Raw genomic sequence first — 21,563 nt, 5'->3', positions numbered from 1 at the left:
ACATTCTTGCTTCCAAATCCACGTGTAGTAATTACATGTATTAGGATGGCGGTTAATACAGGACATACGATTTCATTATTTTAAAGAAAACATAAACCTGAATGGCATGTTTACTGACTGTGTGTGTTTTTTTATTCACGTAAAAATGCATTTCAGTCCCCAAATGCATTGGCAAAACTTTATTTCAAAAAATCTCAGCCATCTTCCTCTCTTCGAATTTAAGTTGAGTGACGCATGACTCAACATAATTTTCACACAGTTGGCAACAACACATTCTACTTATTATTTTCTAAATATCGCTTATAAATTCTATATTTTTGAAATTACGGATGAAAAGATTAAAGATTTTTCCGCAACTGACTTTCGGGCTGATATTTTACCGTGATAAAGTCAATTTCAAAAATGTGTCAATTTGATTTAACAAAATAGTCGTCGAAAATGAATATCGAAAGATAACTTGAAGTTTTTAATTTATAACTTAATAACTGCCGATTTACTCATTAATAATGCGCTACTGGGAACTTTTTGGTCTGTTTACTCCAGATCCTTGCTGGGCTGCAAGCTGTGTCAATTTGTCGTCTTTGTGTCTTTGGTTTCTATAAACAAGCACATAGACATTGACGTTATCTTGAATCCTCTACTACTGTTTGAAAGGTCAGCGTAGCCCATTTCCACTTCACATTTTGCACAAGTATGAACTCTCCGACTTGCCTTTCAATTGTTTGGCATTAATAGATGCCAGAAATCTATGTCCTTCGTCTGTAGTTATTAGACATAGGCCTGTTTTTCCAATATTGATTATAACTGGTTCAACAACATTGTTAAATGTTGTGCTTTTACCAACACCTAGATCAGAAACAACTATATCAAGTACGAATTGGTGCTGGTATAAAATTCATTGGACTGGCCCTAAATCCTCATATTTGGTCCCAATTTAACTACTGTCATGGCCAGTAAAACTGGTACAGAAAAAAAAGGGACAAATATCATCCCAATACATAGCCAGAAATTAGTAGTACTTTTGCTAATTAATATTCATAATATGTAAATGAGAATTGTACCACGTGATAATAGTTTGAACTGGACTGGCTTGATATCATTAAAATCTTTAAAACACGGATATTATAAGTTGCCCGTCACAGAGTCCTTGTTTATAATCACTCTGATATTTCCGTAAAGTTGTCAGGCGGTCAAAATCAAAACAATGAACGTGAATTTAGTGAATTTTTCGTGTTTTCGTGAGTTTATTCTTCTTGAAATAGGGGCATTTTAACTTTACGTGGGAACCTAGAGTTCAACGACTACACATACAATGTTTGGACTTGCTTATTCTTTGGACATTCAAGTTTCAAGTTTCATCCCCGTAACCTATTTTTTTTAATGACCTTGTAATCAAATTTTCAACACGAAGTTTGCAAATTTGACGTTTCAGCCATTTTAGCCTGTATTTTATACTGCAATGTTAAAAGCCTCTCGCTTCGATTTTTAAAATAGCTCAGGAACCTTGATTTTTGCAACGACAGTAATTATGTTTCGTTTAAATGGTGTATATTGTTGTGTATATTTATTTTCTGTCCCCGCAACCTGTCTATCACTTAAATTAAAGTTAAAACAGCTTTTTTTTCAAAATTCCCTATCATTTCAATATAATTTCCGTGACCCGTATCCGATTTCTTTACTATAATATTCAAATAAGCAAAGTGGCGTTGATTTCTGGATATGTAAATGAATAAACAGTTTTGTAAATTTCAAAAGTATATGTATGGAAAATCCAAAGTTGTTCTTGAATAGATTCAAAGCAACCGCAACTGGAACATATTCCTATATCTTTCCCTCTGGTATCTTTCGCCTCTCTTTTATGACGTCAATATTATTTCTGGAAGATGTATGACTAGTAATGGCGTTATTCTATAGTTTCATTTTCCACAAATTAAATAAATTTCAGGCACATACGATACACAAAAATTTTTTTCATTGCATTAAGTTTATAACCATCAAATGATCATCAAAACGTTAGCGTTTTTTAACGTTTTTGGGTGGTCATTTCTTTTTTAGAATTTCGAACAGTGTACACGCAGGACACCAGGAATGTTAACATTCTGCAATGAAGTTATGAGTTCAACTGAATCATGTTTTCATCATATTAGGGAAAATAGTCTTTTGTACTATGAAAGGTTCCGTGAATGTGGAGAAAACATGAAAATCTTAAAAAGATCCGAAAAAAGTTTAAAGTTGCAGGTGTTTAAAAAGAATGTACATTTTTTTATTAGCGAAGTAGGTCATAATATTTTAGCATTAATGTTTCTTTTCATAGTTTACCTCGATTGCGTACTAGAATATTAGTATGTCAATGTTCTGAGTGTTGTCTAAAGAACATGTATTATGAAGCCAAATACATATTTTTTTAATTTATGATCTGATTGTATATATATTTGATTATGCTTGATGAAAAAATGCTGCAATCCGATTTATCCAGTACCAGGACATTTTTTTCACAAATACATTGCTGTGGATATTACCTCGTAGGCAATAGGGCTGCTTTTCATAACCAGGGTTATGGCAAAGAAAGTCAGGCCCTTTTTCTAAAAAAGATCATCGGAATATACCAAGACCTTGCTGATAAATATTCCGTATCAACTTCACAAATAATACATGATGGTCTTGAAGTATAGATCCTTGGTACTGTTCTTGTTTATCATCTGTATTACGTGTTATAGTGTTCTTTTTATTTGTCCCCCGAGACCTACCCATTGTATTTATTGTTAATGTGTTCTCGTCCTGAACATGCATGAAATATTTGCCACTTGACGTTAAGCAATCAATCAAACACCAAAATATTTGATAATCAAATGAAATCCCTTAAAAAATGACATGTTTTATTCTATTGTCATAGTTTTCGTATTACCGATACCATCGAGATCCATAATATTAGCTTGTAGTTTATTTCTTGAAAACAATAAAATAATTGATGGGTGCTTTTCGTCTTTACTGGAACCCGATATGCTCATTTTTAATTTTATATAGGCTTTTGCTTTCATTTACATACATAAAACGTTTATTTTACTTTACTTTTTATTTTTTTATTCCTTCTATATCAAAATTTTATAAGTATTCATATAATATTGGTAAATCAAATAAAATTGCATATTTTGATCATGTTGTGGATATATTTTTAATTTTAATAGATGTGAAGATTTCTTTTGAGAGCAGATTATAACCATTGTGAAATTTGTCATGTTTGTTCCAGGTGTCAAGTCATTATATCAATGTATCTTTGTCTGATTGTGTCACTTTGTCTGTTGCAATGTGTCTATAAGTCTTTTTCTCGATCTATCAAGGTGTCAGTATCCTCTTTTGTTTAAACAACTGTCTTATTTAAATAAAAAAAACAAAGGACATGGGGTAACCATCCATGACACAAAATCAGTACAAGCACAGTAAAAAAACACACTAAAAGCAAAGGAACAGCGCTTTTATTGCTGTTCTTAATCTCAAAGTCATAGTGAGGCCTTCAACACGAAGCAAAAAAAAAAACTCTGACCTCACTGCAAGTTTAAGACGGCCCCTAGCACCGGCTTAAGTGGAATTCTTAACAAAAATAATTTAGATAGACTTTGTAAGATGTTACACCACCTAATCGGGCCCGGTCATAAAAGAATGCATAGTTATTTTATGTTTGAAATTGTGGTATGAATATTCAAATTGTTGCAATGGTTACACCAAAAAGAGATTATATTTCACCATTTTAACAATTGGAAATCAAAATTTTTTATATTTCTAATAACGCCTATAAAAGCATATACATATGCACATACATGATACAAACAGTAAGCCTTTTTTGTGAGAAAGCAAATGAAAGAGGAGGTTAAAAATTATGAGTGTACATTTAAAGGTTTTCTTTTCCTAACTGTGTATTGTTACCTTATGGCATTTGCGAAAGCACAGAAAAAGACTTGGTTCAATCTGATTAAAATACCGATCCTGTGTCCAAGCTTTGCTTGCTAGGATCTAACAACACTTTGTTTTACTTTCTGAATTATTATATTAGCCAATGAAATTTCAGCCTTCAATTATTTGAAGGTATGTATTAATCCGACAAAACCAGATAATTCCGAAAGGCCAACAGAGCATTTACAGATCCTTGCAGAAAGCTTGGATACAGAGTCTGTATTTTTGTCAGATTGGATTTGGTTTCGGTCATAAATTTATACTCTTTTGGCTACCCTTTGTAACTGCAGGATTGCGCATGTGTTCAGCCTAAATATGGAACTCTGTATATTTTTTCATGCAAATAAATCAAATTAATATTTTTAGCAAGATAAAATGTTACAATTTGGCATGAATTAAGTGCAAAAATGTCCCAGCTGTTAGAAATTTATTCTTTTTTTTAATAAAAGCTTTAGTATGCTCATCAAAACAAAATTGAAATTATAGTGCTTTGAAATTTGAAATGTGTACAATTTGTCTACCTTACATGTTATTTTGAGATTTAAAACATGAAAAGACAGAGACAAGTGAAAAAGTTTTAGACATTTAACCAAAAAATGAGAATTTACACTTTAGTTTGCATGTTTCTTCAATTCATTGTTGTCGCATTTCAGTGATATCTGCTTACCTTCATAAAATAATAGCCCCTAAGGGTGACTGGGAAATAGAAATATGGTCACCATTGGTCTTCTTCCGACTGGCAGTAAAACTCTCGCCAAAGTGGGGCGTCCGTTTGACAGTTCGGGATATATAATTACGCAGCCACGTCCGGTCAGAATGGGATGTTAAATCCGATGCCTCGTTTTAAGAGAGTGCCACGCTATTTGCACGTTAAGAAACCTTGTAAAAACTCTTTGAAGGTTCCATAGATGACCTGTTCAAGGCAAAATTTCTGTCCCTATCCATTATACCCTCATTTTGCCAGTGGCAGTCCAAACTTACCAGACCTCTACCCCGAACGGCTTCTATTACAGAACTTACCTATTGTATTTATTGTTAATTTGTTCTCGTCGTGCACCTGCATGAAATATTTGTCACTGGACTAACAACCAATCGATCACTTATAGAATAATGAATAATAATTACTGAAGAAACTTTCAAACTTAAAAGACCAATGTACTATTTTTATCTAACTGAACATAGAAAACAATTAATAGCAGTAAACAATTATTATTGAAAAAATTTGGTTTTTAAATCCAAGTTTAGGGTAGTAAAGATAAAAGAATTGTAATGCAAACGTTAATAGAAAATGAATATCAAAACTCTAGAGGAAAGCTGACACGTTGGCTCTGTTATCACCTGTTTCATATATTCATGCTGATAATTAGAATTTTTAAATTCTCAGATAAGAAAAAACAGGAGATGAGGTATGATTGCCAATGAGACAACTATCCACCAAAGTTCAAATGAAGTGGATGTTCACCTGTAACACCTGCACCTCCAACTCTAGAAAGATTGAAGAGGTATGAACGATATGCTAATACTGAAAACAGGATAAGATGTAGCCTCTGTGCCTAATTTTATTAGTATTCCAAATGTGGGCGCAATTATAATATCTGAAGACCTTGACAAGTACAAGTTGTTAAAAACCTTGAAAAAGCACAAGCTGTTGAAGACCGTAAACAATCTGAGACAAAAAAGGAAGTAAGAGAAAAAGAAAATCATTCACTTCTAAAAGGAAGATAACAAGGAAAAAAACTTCAGGAAAAAAAAAGATGAAATTGTTTGCTCAGTCTGTAGTTGCCAGATAACAGTGTTGATGAATGGATACAATGTGACAACTGGTATCACAAAGAATGTCAAAATATTACAGAAGATGATTGGTATTGCATGAAGTGCTGTGAATAGATCACCAAAACATTTTTGTAAGTTTTAGTGTTCAGTTCAATCAATTTGATTAGTCAAAAAAGACTGCTCCTTTTTTTCTTTTTTGTGGGAAACCTTAATAGGCATATTTTCTGAACCTTAAAAATAAAATAGTGAAATACATACATGTAAAATTTATTCAACATTTTTCTACATTAAGATTTATGAGCTTGACATATTACCTGGACAAATAAGAAATCTTAAATATATAAATAAGATGATGTAGTGTGATTGCCAAGGAGGCACCTCTCCAACAGAGACCAAAGACAAAATGTCTAAGATTGTTCTGTTTATAAACCATTAGCTGTGGGTTTTTTTTTTAATTTTTATTTATATGTTGTGTGGCACTTGACAGCAATGTGACACACACACACAGACAAATATATATATACACACACATACATCAAGACAAATGAAGATTTAAATTTTAATAAATTGTACATTTTGTATTTAAATAAAATTGTCCAGATGAAAAAAAGATAACAGTTATATTTAAACAAGAGTTATTCAGCTTTGTACTGTGCTCTCTCTTCCCATATATATTTGGTTACAATGAAATAATTATTTACATAGGCGACAATGGTAACCGTTTTGAGTCCTGCGTTTTCACTATAAAAGATCCGTTGATAAAAATGTCAAATTCTGAATTATCAACACCTTTGGGTGTAAATAAAACTGCAAAGCACATATGGTGCCGCAGCATTTTTTAAGGGTACTCAACGGTTCTGGAATTTTCGAAATAGTATGAATGAACAACACCCCTTGCTTAATTTGGCACAAAAAATGTTGCTCGTCACAGAGAGTTTCCTCCAAATTTATCGCTATGTCTACACCAATGGCCAACACTCATTTCTAACTATTTCAATTTTGATTTCTAATTACCAGGGCAGCAGAAAATAAATTTACTTCTACCAGTTAATTTGGATGTGAAATTTAGGTGGCGCCAGTCGTCTTTAATTACTTCCTTTTAACAAATATAGTTCGCAATCAATTGCAATCTTAAATAATATGTATGTATGTTAGATTAAATGTGATGTATGTTTGGATATTGTATGGTGTGTGACTGGTATTAATTAATATGCTCTAAATGGGCCTTTTAATTAGATATAAAGAAATATAAGCCTTTGATATACCACTCATTTCCTTTACTGGTTGATATCTAGCTTTAATATAGATATTAATAGATGTTCACCTGTAACACCTGCACCTTCAACTCTAGAAAGATTGAAGAGGTATGTACGATATGCTCATACTGAAAACAGGGTAAGATGTAGATGGTGTCCATATGACATTTCCTCAAATACTACATACAGGATAAAGCAGCATGAAAAGACTGTAAATTATTTCTTTGAAACAAACAGAAATCAAAGAGGAGCAGGATAAAAAGGCAAACACAAATAAGGTATCTACTTTAATAAAAAAAAGTTGATAAGATTAGAACCACTACGCCAGTGGAAGATCTATTATTTTCTATGCCTTTAATTGTTGATGCAGACGTTCAACCGTCGGTGGATGACACTACAACAGTGAGTGTCCACCCAGTGGATGAGCCTGTTGTGGAGGCTGCCAATGCCTTAGACTGGTGGAGATTGATAGGATGATTCCAACTCTAAATTATCTGCCTTCCAGGATAACACCAACCAAGATATGGCAGGGTCTACGACTACAGGCATTATTGCCTTTCTGAGGAGAAAGATGAAGAGGACCCAGGCATGTCCTTCCTTTTCCTCCATCTACATATTATTCTTCAAAAGAGGCAATAATCTTAAGGAGATGCGAGTTGCCAGATGGTACGATGTATTTTCTGACAAGCCACTGGGTGCCGGAAATCCTAGTTTGTCGGTAAGGAACCTCAGGTGTTCATGTTTCAATCACACCTGAGACAAGTGTCAAAGAAATACATATGATGTTAATAACCACAGTGACAGTTGCACAAACAGAAAACGTGGAAATTAATGGGGAAAAAACATACACAAAAAAAGAGCTATATTCTGACTTAATTTTGAGATTCTGTCGAGTATCTGACAACCAATTTAGAAAAGACTTGATTAAAACTTTTGGAATGCAAACGTCTGAAACTCTTAGATGAACTGTTGTTGAAACAACAAAAAGAGACAACACTGGTAAACAAATTTCTATCTCATACATTTTGAATGACAAATCTGAAAATAAAATTAGTTCACACCTTAATTTGCAATCATGCATTTGTGATTCTGGTACATTTATTTAGTTTTAAAATGTTTTACCAAAAAGCAATTAATCTGTCTAGGAAAAGAATATGACATAAATATATCTATAAAAAATAACAAACAAGCTATGTGTGACAATTTACTAGCCTCTGTGCCTAATTTTATTAGTATTCCAAATGTGGGCGCAATTATAATATCTGAAGACCTTGACAAGCACAAGTTGTTAAAAACCTTGAAAAAGCACAAGCTGTTGAAGACCGTAAACAATCTGAGATAAAAAAGGAAGTAAGAGAAAAAGAAAATCATACACTTCTAAAAGGAAGATAACAAGGAAAAAAACTTCAGGAAAAAAAAAGATGAAATTGTTTGCTCAGTCTGTAGTTGCCAGATAACAGTGTTGATGAATGGATACAATGTGACAACTGGTATCACAAAGAATGTCAAAATATTACAGAAGATGATTGGTATTGCATGAAGTGCTGTGAATAGATCACCAAAACATTTTTGTAAGTTTTAGTGTTCAGTTCAATCAATTTGATTAGTCAAAAAAGACTGCTCCTTTTTTTCTTTTTTGTGGGAAACCTTAATAGGCATATTTTCTGAACCTTAAAAATAAAATAGTGAAATACATACATGTAAAATTTATTCAACATTTTTCTACATTAAGATTTATGAGCTTGACATATTACCTGGACAAATAAGAAATCTTAAATATATAAATAAGATGATGTAGTGTGATTGCCAAGGAGGCACCTCTCCAACAGAGACCAAAGACAAAATGTCTAAGATTGTTCTGTTTGTAAACCATTAGCTGTGGCTTTTTTTTTTAATTTTTATTTATATGTTGTGTGGCACTTGACAGCAATGTGACACACACACAGACAAATATATATACACACACACATACATCAAGACAAATGAAGATTTAGATTTTAATAAATTGTACATTTTGTATTTAAATAAAATTGTCCAGATGAAAAAAGATAACAGTTATATTTAAACAATAGTTATTCAGCTTTGTACTGTGCTCTCTCTTCCCATATATATTTGGTTACAATGAAGTAATTATTTACATAGGCGACAATGGTAACCGTTTTGAGTCCTGCGTTTTCACTATAAAAGATCCGTTGATAAAAATGTCAAATTCTGAATTATCAACACCTTTGGGTGTAAATAAAACTGCAAAGCACATATGGTGCCGCAGCTTTTTTGATAGAAAAATGGCATTTTTTAAGGGTACTCAACGGTTCCGGAATTTTCGAAATAGTATGAATGAACAACACCCCTTGCTTAATTTGGCACAAAAAATGTTGCTCGTCACAGAGAGTTTCCTCCAAATTTATCGCTATGTCTACACCAATGGCCAACACTCATTTCTCACTATTTCAATTTTGATTTCTAATTACCAGGGCAGCAGAAAATAAATTTACTTCTACCTGTTAATTTGGATGTGAAATCTAGGTGGCGCCAGTCGTCTTTAATTACTTCCTTTTAACCAATATAGTTCGCAATCAATTGCAATCTTAAATAATAAGTATGTATGTTAGATTAAATGTGATGTATGTTTGGATATTGTATGGTGTGTGACTGGTATTAATTAATATGCTCTAAATGGGCCTTTTAATTAGATATAAAGAAATATAAGCCTTTGATATACCACTCATTTCCTTTACTGGTTGATATCTAGCTTTAATATAGATATTAATAGATGTTCACCTGTAACACCTGCACCTTCAACTCTAGAAAGATTGAAGAGGTATGTACGATATGCTCATACTGAAAACAGGGTAAGATGTAGATGGTGTCCATATGACATTTCCTCAAATACTACATACAGGATAAAGCAGCATGAAAAGACTGTAAATTATTTCTTTGAAACAAACAGAAATCAAAGAGGAGCAGGATAAAAAGGCAAACACAAATAAGGTATCTACTTTAATAAAAAAAGTTGATAAGATTAGAACCACTACGCCAGTGGAAGATCTATTATTTTCTATGCCTTTAATTGTTGATGCAGACGTTCAACCGTCGGTGGATGACACTACAACAGTGAGTGTCCACCCAGTGGATGAGCCTGTTGTGGAGGCTGCCAATGCCTTAGACTGGTGGAGATTGATAGGATGATTCCAACTCTAAATTATCTGCCTTCCAGGATAACACCAACCAAGATATGGCAGGGTCTACGACTACAGGCATTATTGCCTTTCTGAGGAGAAAGATGAAGAGGACCCAGGCATGTCCTTCCTTTTCCTCCATCTACATATTATTCTTCAAAAGAGGCAATAATCTTAAGGAGATGCGAGTTGCCAGATGGTACGATGTATTTTCTGACAAGCCACTGGGTGCCGGAAATCCTAGTTTGTCGGTAAGGAACCTCAGGTGTTCATGTTTCAATCACACCTGAGACAAGTGTCAAAGAAATACATATGATGTTAATAACCACAGTGACAGTTGCACAAACAGAAAACGTGGAAATTAATGGGGAAAAAACATACACAAAAAAAGAGCTATATTCTGACTTAATTTTGAGATTCTGTCGAGTATCTGACAACCAATTTAGAAAAGACTTGATTAAAACTTTTGGAATGCAAACGTCTGAAACTCTTAGATGAACTGTTGTTGAAACAACAAAAAGAGACAACACTGGTAAACAAATTTCTATCTCATACATTTTGAATGACAAATCTGAAAATAAAATTAGTTCACACCTTAATTTGCAATCATGCATTTGTGATTCTGGTACATTTATTTAGTTTTAAAATGTTTTACCAAAAAGCAATTAATCTGTCTAGGAAAAGAATATGACATAAATATATCTATAAAAAATAACAAACAAGCTATGTGTGACAATTTACTAGCCTCTGTGCCTAATTTTATTAGTATTCCAAATGTGGGCGCAATTATAATATCTGAAGACCTTGACAAGCACAAGTTGTTAAAAACCTTGAAAAAGCACAAGCTGTTGAAGACCGTAAACAATCTGAGATAAAAAAGGAAGTAAGAGAAAAAGAAAATCATACACTTCTAAAAGGAAGATAACAAGGAAAAAAACTTCAGGAAAAAAAAAGATGAAATTGTTTGCTCAGTCTGTAGTTGCCAGATAACAGTGTTGATGAATGGATACAATGTGACAACTGGTATCACAAAGAATGTCAAAATATTACAGAAGATGATTGGTATTGCATGAAGTGCTGTGAATAGATCACCAAAACATTTTTGTAAGTTTTAGTGTTCAGTTCAATCAATTTGATTAGTCAAAAAAGACTGCTCCTTTTTTTTCTTTTTTGTGGGAAACCTTAATAGGCATATTTTCTGAACCTTAAAAATAAAATAGTGAAATACATACATGTAAAATTTATTCAACATTTTTCTACATTAAGATTTATGAGCTTGACATATTACCTGGACAAATAAGAAATCTTAAATATATAAATAAGATGATGTAGTGTGATTGCCAAGGAGGCACCTCTCCAACAGAGACCAAAGACAAAATGTCTAAGATTGTTCTGTTTGTAAACCATTAGCTGTGGCTTTTTTTTTTTAATTTTTATTTATATGTTGTGTGGCACTTGACAGCAATGTGACACACACACAGACAAATATATATACACACACACATACATCAAGACAAATGAAGATTTAGATTTTAATAAATTGTACATTTTGTATTTAAATAAAATTGTCCAGATGAAAAAAGATAACAGTTATATTTAAACAATAGTTATTCAGCTTTGTACTGTGCTCTCTCTTCCCATATATATTTGGTTACAATGAAGTAATTATTTACATAGGCGACAATGGTAACCGTTTTGAGTCCTGCGTTTTCACTATAAAAGATCCGTTGATAAAAATGTCAAATTCTGAATTATCAACACCTTTGGGTGTAAATAAAACTGCAAAGCACATATGGTGCCGCAGCTTTTTTGATAGAAAAAATGGCATTTTTTAAGGGTACTCAACGGTTCCGGAATTTTCGAAATAGTATGAATGAACAACACCCCTTGCTTAATTTGGCACAAAAAATGTTGCTCGTCACAGAGAGTTTCCTCCAAATTTATCGCTATGTCTACACCAATGGCCAACACTCATTTCTCACTATTTCAATTTTGATTTCTAATTACCAGGGCAGCAGAAAATAAATTTACTTCTACCTGTTAATTTGGATGTGAAATCTAGGTGGCGCCAGTCGTCTTTAATTACTTCCTTTTAACCAATATAGTTCGCAATCAATTGCAATCTTAAATAATAAGTATGTATGTTAGATTAAATGTGATGTATGTTTGGATATTGTATGGTGTGTGACTGGTATTAATTAATATGCTCTAAATGGGCCTTTTAATTAGATATAAAGAAATATAAGCCTTTGATATACCACTCATTTCCTTTACTGGTTGATATCTAGCTTTAATATAGATTGTTGTTTAATTGACATTTATCCCTTTTTATAAAAAAAATTTTGTCGTTATTGGTTAGCTGTCAGTCTATCCACTAGATTGCATGCACCATGTATATGTATAAATTCTTAATTTCTTTGTTGGAATTTCAGCAGAAAATGACTTAGCACCATTTCCACCTTCATTACTCTTTCTGGATACTAAAGATTGTCCTAAAACAACACTGTTGATACCAGTTCTGTATGAGTTATATGTTGGATGGGTTGTAGGTCCATGGCAGAGTGACAAAATATATTTTCAATTATATCACTGTTCAGAGTTGCTGGTACAACTTCAGTCTTTAGTACTTCAATGCAAAAGGTGATGAGTGACATTATCCCATGGTACATAAAATCAAGGTCTTCTGTTTCCATGGAAGTATCGCCTACTTATTGTGTCATTTTGACAAACTTGTTTTTCCCATGATTTATACCAATTATATGCAATTCTTAATTGCAATAATCTTTCATCACTCACATCTTTTACAGGCCGCTGATCAATGAAAAACTCCACAAAAGTACTAGAGTGTTTAAGAAATTGGATAACGGCACTTAATGCCTGCTGATCAACTTCACCACCAAGAGACTTTTTGTACATTTTCATTAAATGTAACATGTCAACATTAAGTGTTTCAAATGCAAGCTTATTTCTCATTTTTTTAGCATTGTTTGGAAACATGTGCTCCTGAGTTAATTTATGGTGTATTGGATATATATAGGTATTACTATCCCAGTTGTAGGCATCAATCCACATTTGCCATTGAATTTTACAGCTTTCAAATGAGAATAGTCTCTGGTCATGCCCTTTTGTTCCACTGGATAACACACTGTTACGGATTTTTTTATGAGATGGCGGGGGTCAAGATCATATTTTTTTAAGTGTTTTTGTAGTGTGAAGCCACCATTCTTGTCAAAGGGGATCATTCTGTATTTTTAAGAAAGCACGATTATTACTGGAACCGTCAATACATATGTAAATGGGTTTAAAACCCCATTTGTGTAAGGCATCAATGCATTTCCAGGTTGTGATAAATATGTCAGCAGGTGCAACTTGTGCATTAGGGTAATAAGCAAAAGGCCAACGGAAGCCAGTTATCCCATGGAATATGTACTGTATTACATGATTTGCTAATTTACTTTCAAATTTATCTTGATTGGAATAGTACATTAACATATTCTCAGGTTCACAATCCACCAATCAAAACAATGAGAGACCATTCCCATGGTTAATTATTTGAAGGTCCTCTTGTACGGACATTTCATTTAGTAATAATATCCTTCTATTTCAACCCTCAGCCTAACAGCCTCATTTTTCATCCATGCCATCATGATAGGAATAATACCTGGTTTTTGTTTTACTGCATTTTTATATAAATAAAGAAGGCTTTCTGATGGCAAGTTAAGCTAGCCATTTGTTGTTATGTCTTTGTATGCAGAAGGATTTCTGTTGTATATGGTCAGTGCCATGCATATTATTTCCTTTGGCCATCTAACACCTTTAGAATGTTTATATGATGAAGACTCAATTTGACTTGCAATAAGTAAAATTTGATTTTCATTTAAATTTGGTGCAATTTTCCGTAATTGTTCAGTTACATCTGGTTTTTCCTAGGTTGCTGGATTTACATTTTCCTTGTCAGAATTTAACAGCATCTTTGATTGATCATGTTTTTTATAACGCTTGTAATCAGAACATTTAGTACAAGTATTAGAAAGAGAATTTATTTGGACAGTTCTCAAACATTCTAGATGTCTTGTTACAGTCTTAGACTTGGTGTCTGTTAAGCAGATTTCTTTAACACACACTTTGCTTGAAAAAAATATATCAGACTCATTTGTCTGGACATTATCCCATGGTACATAAAATCAAGGTCTTCTGTTTCCATGGAAGTATCGCCTACTTATTGTGTCATTTTGACAAACTTGTTTTTCCCATGATTTATACCAATTATATGCAATTCTTAATTGCAATAATCTTTCATCACTCACATCTTTTACAGGCCGCTGATCAATGAAAAACTCCACAAAAGTACTAGAGTGTTTAAGAAATTGGATAACGGCACTTAATGCCTGCTGATCAACTTCACCACCAAGAGACTTTTTGTACATTTTCATTAAATGTAACATGTCAACATTAAGTGTTTCAAATGCAAGCTTATTTCTCATTTTTTTAGCATTGTTTGGAAACATGTGCTCCTGAGTTAATTTATGGTGTATTGGATATATATAGGTATTACTATCCCAGTTGTAGGCATCAATCCACATTTGCCATTGAATTTTACAGCTTTCAAATGAGAATAGTCTCTGGTCATGCCCTTTTGTTCCACTGGATAACACACTGTTACGGATTTTTTTATGAGATGGCGGGGGTCAAGATCATATTTTTTTAAGTGTTTTTGTAGTGTGAAGCCACCATTCTTGTCAAAGGGGATCATTCTGTATTTTTAAGAAAGCACGATTATTACTGGAACCGTCAATACATATGTAAATGGGTTTAAAACCCCATTTGTGTAAGGCATCAATGCATTTCCAGGTTGTGATAAATATGTCAGCAGGTGCAACTTGTGCATTAGGGTAATAAGCAAAAGGCCAACGGAAGCCAGTTATCCCATGGAATATGTACTGTATTACATGATTTGCTAATTTACTTTCAAATTTATCTTGATTGGAATAGTACATTAACATATTCTCAGGTTCACAATCCACCAATCAAAACAATGAGAGACCATTCCCATGGTTAATTATTTGAAGGTCCTCTTGTACGGACATTTCATTTAGTAATAATATCCTTCTATTTCAACCCTCAGCCTAACAGCCTCATTTTTCATCCATGCCATCATGATAGGAATAATACCTGGTTTTTGTTTTACTGCATTTTTATATAAATAAAGAAGGCTTTCTGATGGCAAGTTAAGCTAGCCATTTGTTGTTATGTCTTTGTATGCAGAAGGATTTCTGTTGTATATGGTCAGTGCCATGCATATTATTTCCTTTGGCCATCTAACACCTTTAGAATGTTTATATGATGAAGACTCAATTTGACTTGCAATAAGTAAAATTTGATTTTCATTTAAATTTGGTGCAATTTTCCGTAATTGTTCAGTTACATCTGGTTTTTCCTAGGTTGCTGGATTTACATTTTCCTTGTCAGAATTTAACAGCATCTTTGATTGATCATGTTTTTTATAACGCTTGTAATCAGAACATTTAGTACAAGTATTAGAAAGAGAATTTATTTGGACAGTTCTCAAACATTCTAGATGTCTTGTTACAGTCTTAGACTTGGTGTCTGTTAAGCAGATTTCTTTAACACACACTTTGCTTGAAAAAAATATATCAGACTCATTTGTTTCAAGAGTAGCACCATGACATAGACCAACTGTACTTTTAAACAGACCCTTTAAATATTTTAAAATGAATGTGATCCTTTTGCCGATGAAAAAGTCAGAAAGATTAATAGCATTTCCAGCAACAAATAGCCCAATAAGTCCATCGCTACCTATTTTCAACTCCATAAGAACTGAATTTCCATTGAATTTTTCAATAGAAAGATACCCTAATGTAAGTGTAGCGGTTGTATTTTCTAAAACATTCCATTGCCGCGGAACAAATTTGTAAATATCTGCAAATCTGATACTTTCACCAGGCTGTAAATAAAACTTCACCCCTTTTACACTCAATTTAAATATGCCATTTTTCTTTATCTTAGATTTGTTACAATTGGAAACATGGCTTTAAGCATTTTGTATATGGAGTTCTGGCTGTATATTTCTTTAGCATTTGGAATTACACTTGAAGCTTTGCTGTATATGCTCTGTATGAACATGTTAGGACCTCGCACTAATTTATTGTCATCAATATCCATATTTTCAGATAACCTACAATTTTTTTTTATTTGTAAAAGACAAGTCTAAAATATTTCTTGGTTAAATCTAACCTGTCATTTTTCATTAAATGCCTTGTGTAATATTAAGGTATATAGGGGGAAATTTTCAGAGACAAGTGCCTGTGTGGATAGGGATAGAAATGAAGCCTTACTACAGGCCACCTACGGACTCCTCAAAGAAGTGTTGCAAGGGTTCTTATCGTGTAAAGAGCGTGGCACTCTCTACACGAGGCATCGGATTTAACGTCCCCATTCTGACCGGACGTGGCTGCGTACTTGCACATCCCGCATAGCCAAATGGACGCCCACTTTGGCGAGGGTTTTACTGCCGGTCGGAGGGAGTCCAATGGTGAACATATTTCTATTCCCTTTAACATATCTCTGCAGGTAAAAAGTTGTGTCTCGACATTGAAAGAAACAGTTAAATATATAATAAAATTCGTCACCCAATTCTTTGTTACATAAATCACAAACTCTTTCTTTGGATATAAGATTAACAACTGTGAAATTGGATTATCTCCCGTTTACCAGAACAATTTCAACGTCTCTATTCAGAACTTTTCGAACATATTTACAAAGGAGTATGTATGAAATTAGTATAATCAAACATGTCCAATGCAACTTGTCATTTGTGAAATATATATACTTTTCCAACCCCAAACTACCCTATCCCCATTAAAAGATCTCGAGAACAAAAAATAAAAACCCATACATTTTTATGCATATTAAATTTTGTAATCCTTTTGATTGTATGTAATATTTTTATATACACCATTTTCCTATTAATTTAGTTTCTCACTTGTTTTATAAAATTTTACATTAAAAAATTTAATATACCTCCCTCATTTTTATAACCGATTTTCATTGTTTTATCAGATATTTCTGGTTTAGTCAGATAATATTAGTTGTCATGTATGATAATTTTTATATAATTATTTTCTTAGTTTAGTTATGTCTAATATGTTGCACTGACCTGACTTTTAAAACTTCATCATTTAAACGTGAATTGAGTTGTTCTACGTCAAAAGGTTCTACAGTATTTATTGTTTTTATCTTGCAATTAAACCTTGGCACTTTAACGTTTAGTAATTTATTTCGGAATGGTTGTATTTTGTTTCATACTGCAGCAAGAACACTTCCTATTATCTTTATCTGTAGGTTTTTTAAATTTCAAATTGTTTCACAGTTGATAAAATATAAAAAAATGAAAGTTAATATATTGAATATTCAGTTATTAATAGATTAGGACAGGTTTAGATAACTCAAATTTCGATTGATACAAATTCCAGCATCTTTCTTGGTGGAGTGGAACCGTTTTCATCCCATATGTTAAGCCATATCAAATACAAGTGACATTACGATTGATATTGCATTTCTAAGTAAATCCTCCCCTCAAAGGTGAAGGGGAATAGAAATATGGTCACTCTTGGTCTTCTTCCGACCGGCAGTAAAATCTTTGCCAAAGTTGGGCGTCCGTTTGGCTGTGCGGGATGTACAAGTAAACAGCCCCGTCCGGTCAGAATGTTTACGTTAAATCCGATGCCTCGTGTAAATAGAATGACCCGCTTTCTTTTAGGGTTTTGTAGGTGGCCTGTTGCAAGGCTAAATTTCTGCCCCTTTCCAATATACCCTTATTTTCCAGTGGCTGTCCAAATTACTCCGACCTTCATCCCGGACGGCCTCTATTACAGAACCTACCTAATGGGTTTTTTTTCTTATTTGGTCTCGTCTTGAACTTGCATAAATTAATTTCCACTGGACGTTAAGCAACCAACCAACAATCAATCTAAGTAAAACCATAAAAATTGTAACTCAGCAATTTTAGCCTTTGATCCCCATATACATTCATCTAAAAAAAGAGGCGACAGTTATAAAAGATACATTCAATCTATAGTGTTGCCAAAATACTCACTCTTCTATTGTAGTATCTTATCAACGTCTTCTCTAGACTGGTGTTATTTTCTTTGTCATGATTTCACCCTTGAAACGCTCTTTTATTAGTTTTTTTTCAGCACTTGTTGGATATTTAGCCACACAGGCAAAGCAATCTTTAATTACAGTTGTGTTTTGTCAATTCCTTTTTTCACTACAGAGTTGATATTACTTATAGCTGCTGCATCTGGTTTTTAAAGAACTTGTCTCTGAAAAAAATTATAGTTATCAATGTTCGGCATAAAATAATAATGCACATGAGAGTAATAAAATAGTTTATGTTTTAAAATACTTGCTTTCTACGGAGCGCTGAAAATTTGTCTCAAACAGTTAAAGAGCTATAAATTTAAAGTCAAGCGCCGGAGATGTATATAAAGTTGAGGATGTAAACTAAAACGGTGCAAATAAAAGGTCTAGCGCTGCAGTCGTTTTATAGTATACAAAAGGTCGTTGGGTTCGTCTTATGAATAGACGTTTCTCATTTTGTCACACCGGGACCGTTTAGATTACTACAAGGGATTTTTTCAAACGCCCTACGGTAAAATACATTGATGTTCTTCGTTCTTTAATCTTTATGGATAGTTTTCTCATTGGCAATCAGACCAAATCTACATACAAGTACAGTTTGGTCTCTTTTTATTCAATCCGAGAGCATAAAAACCGTAGAATCGCAAGCATTTATGTTTTTTTAATTTTCTATGCACCAACAGAAGTAAAGAGAAATAAATCATGCAAGTCAAGTCTTCAATACTACCAAATTAAAACGACATTTAACCATATGATTATATAATTATTGGAACACTGTCAAGAATGTTTGCTGGAATAAATAAGTCTTACCTGATCTCTAACGATTAGGAGATTATTGATATGTAAACTCGACAGATTAACTCACAAAGGAGTATGATCGATAAGGCCCTAAATTGGCCCCTATCTCTATCTACAATTTCAAATTAGGATTTATTGACTAATATCACAATGAAATATAGCTAATACAACGATGTCTTGTTGAAAATTTACGTATTGTGTATCCTAGACCTCACAAATATAACTCACTTTGATTTCCACGAAAATTCAATGAAAACTGGTAAATTTCTATTAATTTTTTTGACAGGAAACATAGACCGCATGAGTCGACAAAAAAGATATTTTGTATAGTTTGTTCTTGCGTGAGATGTTGCACCACTGTCCCAGGTCTTCTTCTTCTTTCGTTAATCAGCAACGGAAAAAAAACCATCACGCTGATGCTGTGTCATCAAGTGCAGGTGCTGTAAAAGTTGTGATCAACAAAACCGAAAAAATAAATAAATATATACAAGTTTAAAATTGTGGTCGGTGCAGGATAAAAACAAAGATGATCTTTACAGCATCACTGTGTCTCTGGTCTCAGGATGGAAGTGTGACCAGAGGTTTTCCTTGAAAGTGTCCGAGTCGGTGTCAGTTGCGATGTTTCCTGGTAGATGGTTCCAGTCTCGGATTGTTCTCGGGTAGAAGCTGAATTCGTATTCGGAGGTGTTGCATTGTGGCTGCATGATGCTGACTGTGTGGCTATGACGTGTTTTCCTGTTGTTGACGAGGTAGTATTTGGGAATTTATCAGGTCAGGAGGACAGTTGGCCGCACGCTTACATGTTTAACTCCGCCAAATTATGTATTTGCCTGTCCTAAGCCAGGAACCTGTAATTCAGTGGTTGTCGTTTATTGCTGTATATTATATGTTTTTCGTTTGTTTTAAACATAAATCAGGCCGTTGTTTTTTTGTTTTTTTTTCTTTTTACATGCGTTATTTCAGGGCTTTTTATAGGTTGCTGTTTAGGTTTGGGTTTTGCTAATTTTTGAAGGCCGTACGGTGACCTAAAAGTTCTTCCTTCTACGTCATTTGGTCTCGTAGTGATGTTGCACCACTATCCCAGGTTCGCCAAATTATATATTTGCCTGTCCTAAGCCAGGAACCTGTAATTCAGTGGTTGTCGTTTGTTGTTGTATATCATATATGTCTTTTGTTCATTGTTTTAAACATAATCAGGCCGTTAGTGTTTTCGTTTTACATGCGTTATTTCAGGGCTTTTTATAGGTTGCTGTTTAGGTTTGGGTTTTGCTAATTTTTGAAGGCCGTACGGCGACCTATAAGTGCTTCCTTCTACGTCATTTGGTATCGTTGTGATGTTGTACCACTGTCCCAGGTTAGGAGGAGAGTTGTCCACTCGCTTACATGTTTAACCCCTCCAAATTATGTATTTGCCTGTCCTATAAAGCCAGGAGCCTGTAATTCAGTGGTTGTTGTTTGTTACTGTATATCATATATGTTTTTAGTTTATTGTTTTAACCATAAATCAGGCCGTTAGTTTTTTCGTTTTACATGCGTTATTTCGGGGCTTTTTATAGCTTGCTTTTTTATGTTTGGGTTTACTAATTTTTGAAGGTCGTACGGTGACCTATAAGTGCTTCCTTCTACGTCATTTGGTCTCTTGTGTAGAGTGTCTCGTTGACAATCACAGCACATCTTATTTTCACGAAGAGATACGAGCAGAAACCTGATGACGCGCGAATCAAATCAGCAAATTCTCAAACAAGTTGAATGTTGAAAATCTATAAATTCGTTAGACAATTTGACAGTAATTGATTGAATGGTTGGTGTTTTACTCCACCTTTGTGCTTTTTTGTGGAAGAAAGACGGGCTGCCCGAAGAGAACCACAGAAGTTCGACTACTTAGACCATTCGGCCACCGAGACCCCGAGATTCCACAGTGCATTATCATCTACATTATTCCTTGAATACGTAGGAAGTAAGAATCTTATTAATGGTCAGAAAAGTAATGTTATTCTATACTGCGGAAAAGTTACAATTCAAATAAAATGACAAAAAAGCAAAACCAATGAAAATTGCCCTCTTTATATTGAATTAAACAACATTAACACAGTCAGTAAAGGAATTTCCAATAACAGTTATCTTGGAACTAAATAAGGGTCTATTCATCGCGTACCTGTCCATAGTCAATGTTATCTAACCAAATTGTAAGTTTTTTGTATAGGTTACCAATTAAAAGAGATAATTCTGAAGATGATACATAAGTCAGTATTATTAAGTCATCTTTAAATATTTTTTGGGGCTCTTTTTGCTGCTTCTTGTTTGCTCACTGCATGCGTTAACACGTTTCGTCTTCAGATTGCACGCAGCACAACACAACTGGTTTATATTTAATACTAAGGCAAGGCTGACTGAAGCCAGTCCCCGCTATCCACTTACGTTTGCAGTGGATTAATATTAATATACA

The 21,563-nt window shown here is 33.6% G+C and overlaps 1 long non-coding RNA gene across 1 annotated transcript in view; it reads right to left on the bottom strand.

Moving 5' to 3' along the window:
* The window catches only part of LOC127708106 (uncharacterized), a 77,276-nt gene that overhangs the window by 28,017 nt on the left and 27,696 nt on the right, over positions 1-21,563 (bottom strand). The window contains exon 3 of the long non-coding RNA XR_007985150.1: positions 18,273-18,501. This is a non-coding gene — a long non-coding RNA (uncharacterized LOC127708106). The remainder of the gene's footprint in view (positions 1-18,272; positions 18,502-21,563) is intronic.

Source organism: Mytilus californianus, unplaced genomic scaffold (genome assembly GCF_021869535.1).
Source record: "Mytilus californianus isolate M0D057914Y unplaced genomic scaffold, xbMytCali1.0.p SCAF_7, whole genome shotgun sequence".
NCBI lineage: Eukaryota > Metazoa > Mollusca > Bivalvia > Mytilida > Mytilidae > Mytilus > Mytilus californianus.
The sequence above is the reverse complement of the archived record's forward strand: the minus strand, read 5'-3'. Positions and strand labels throughout refer to the sequence as shown.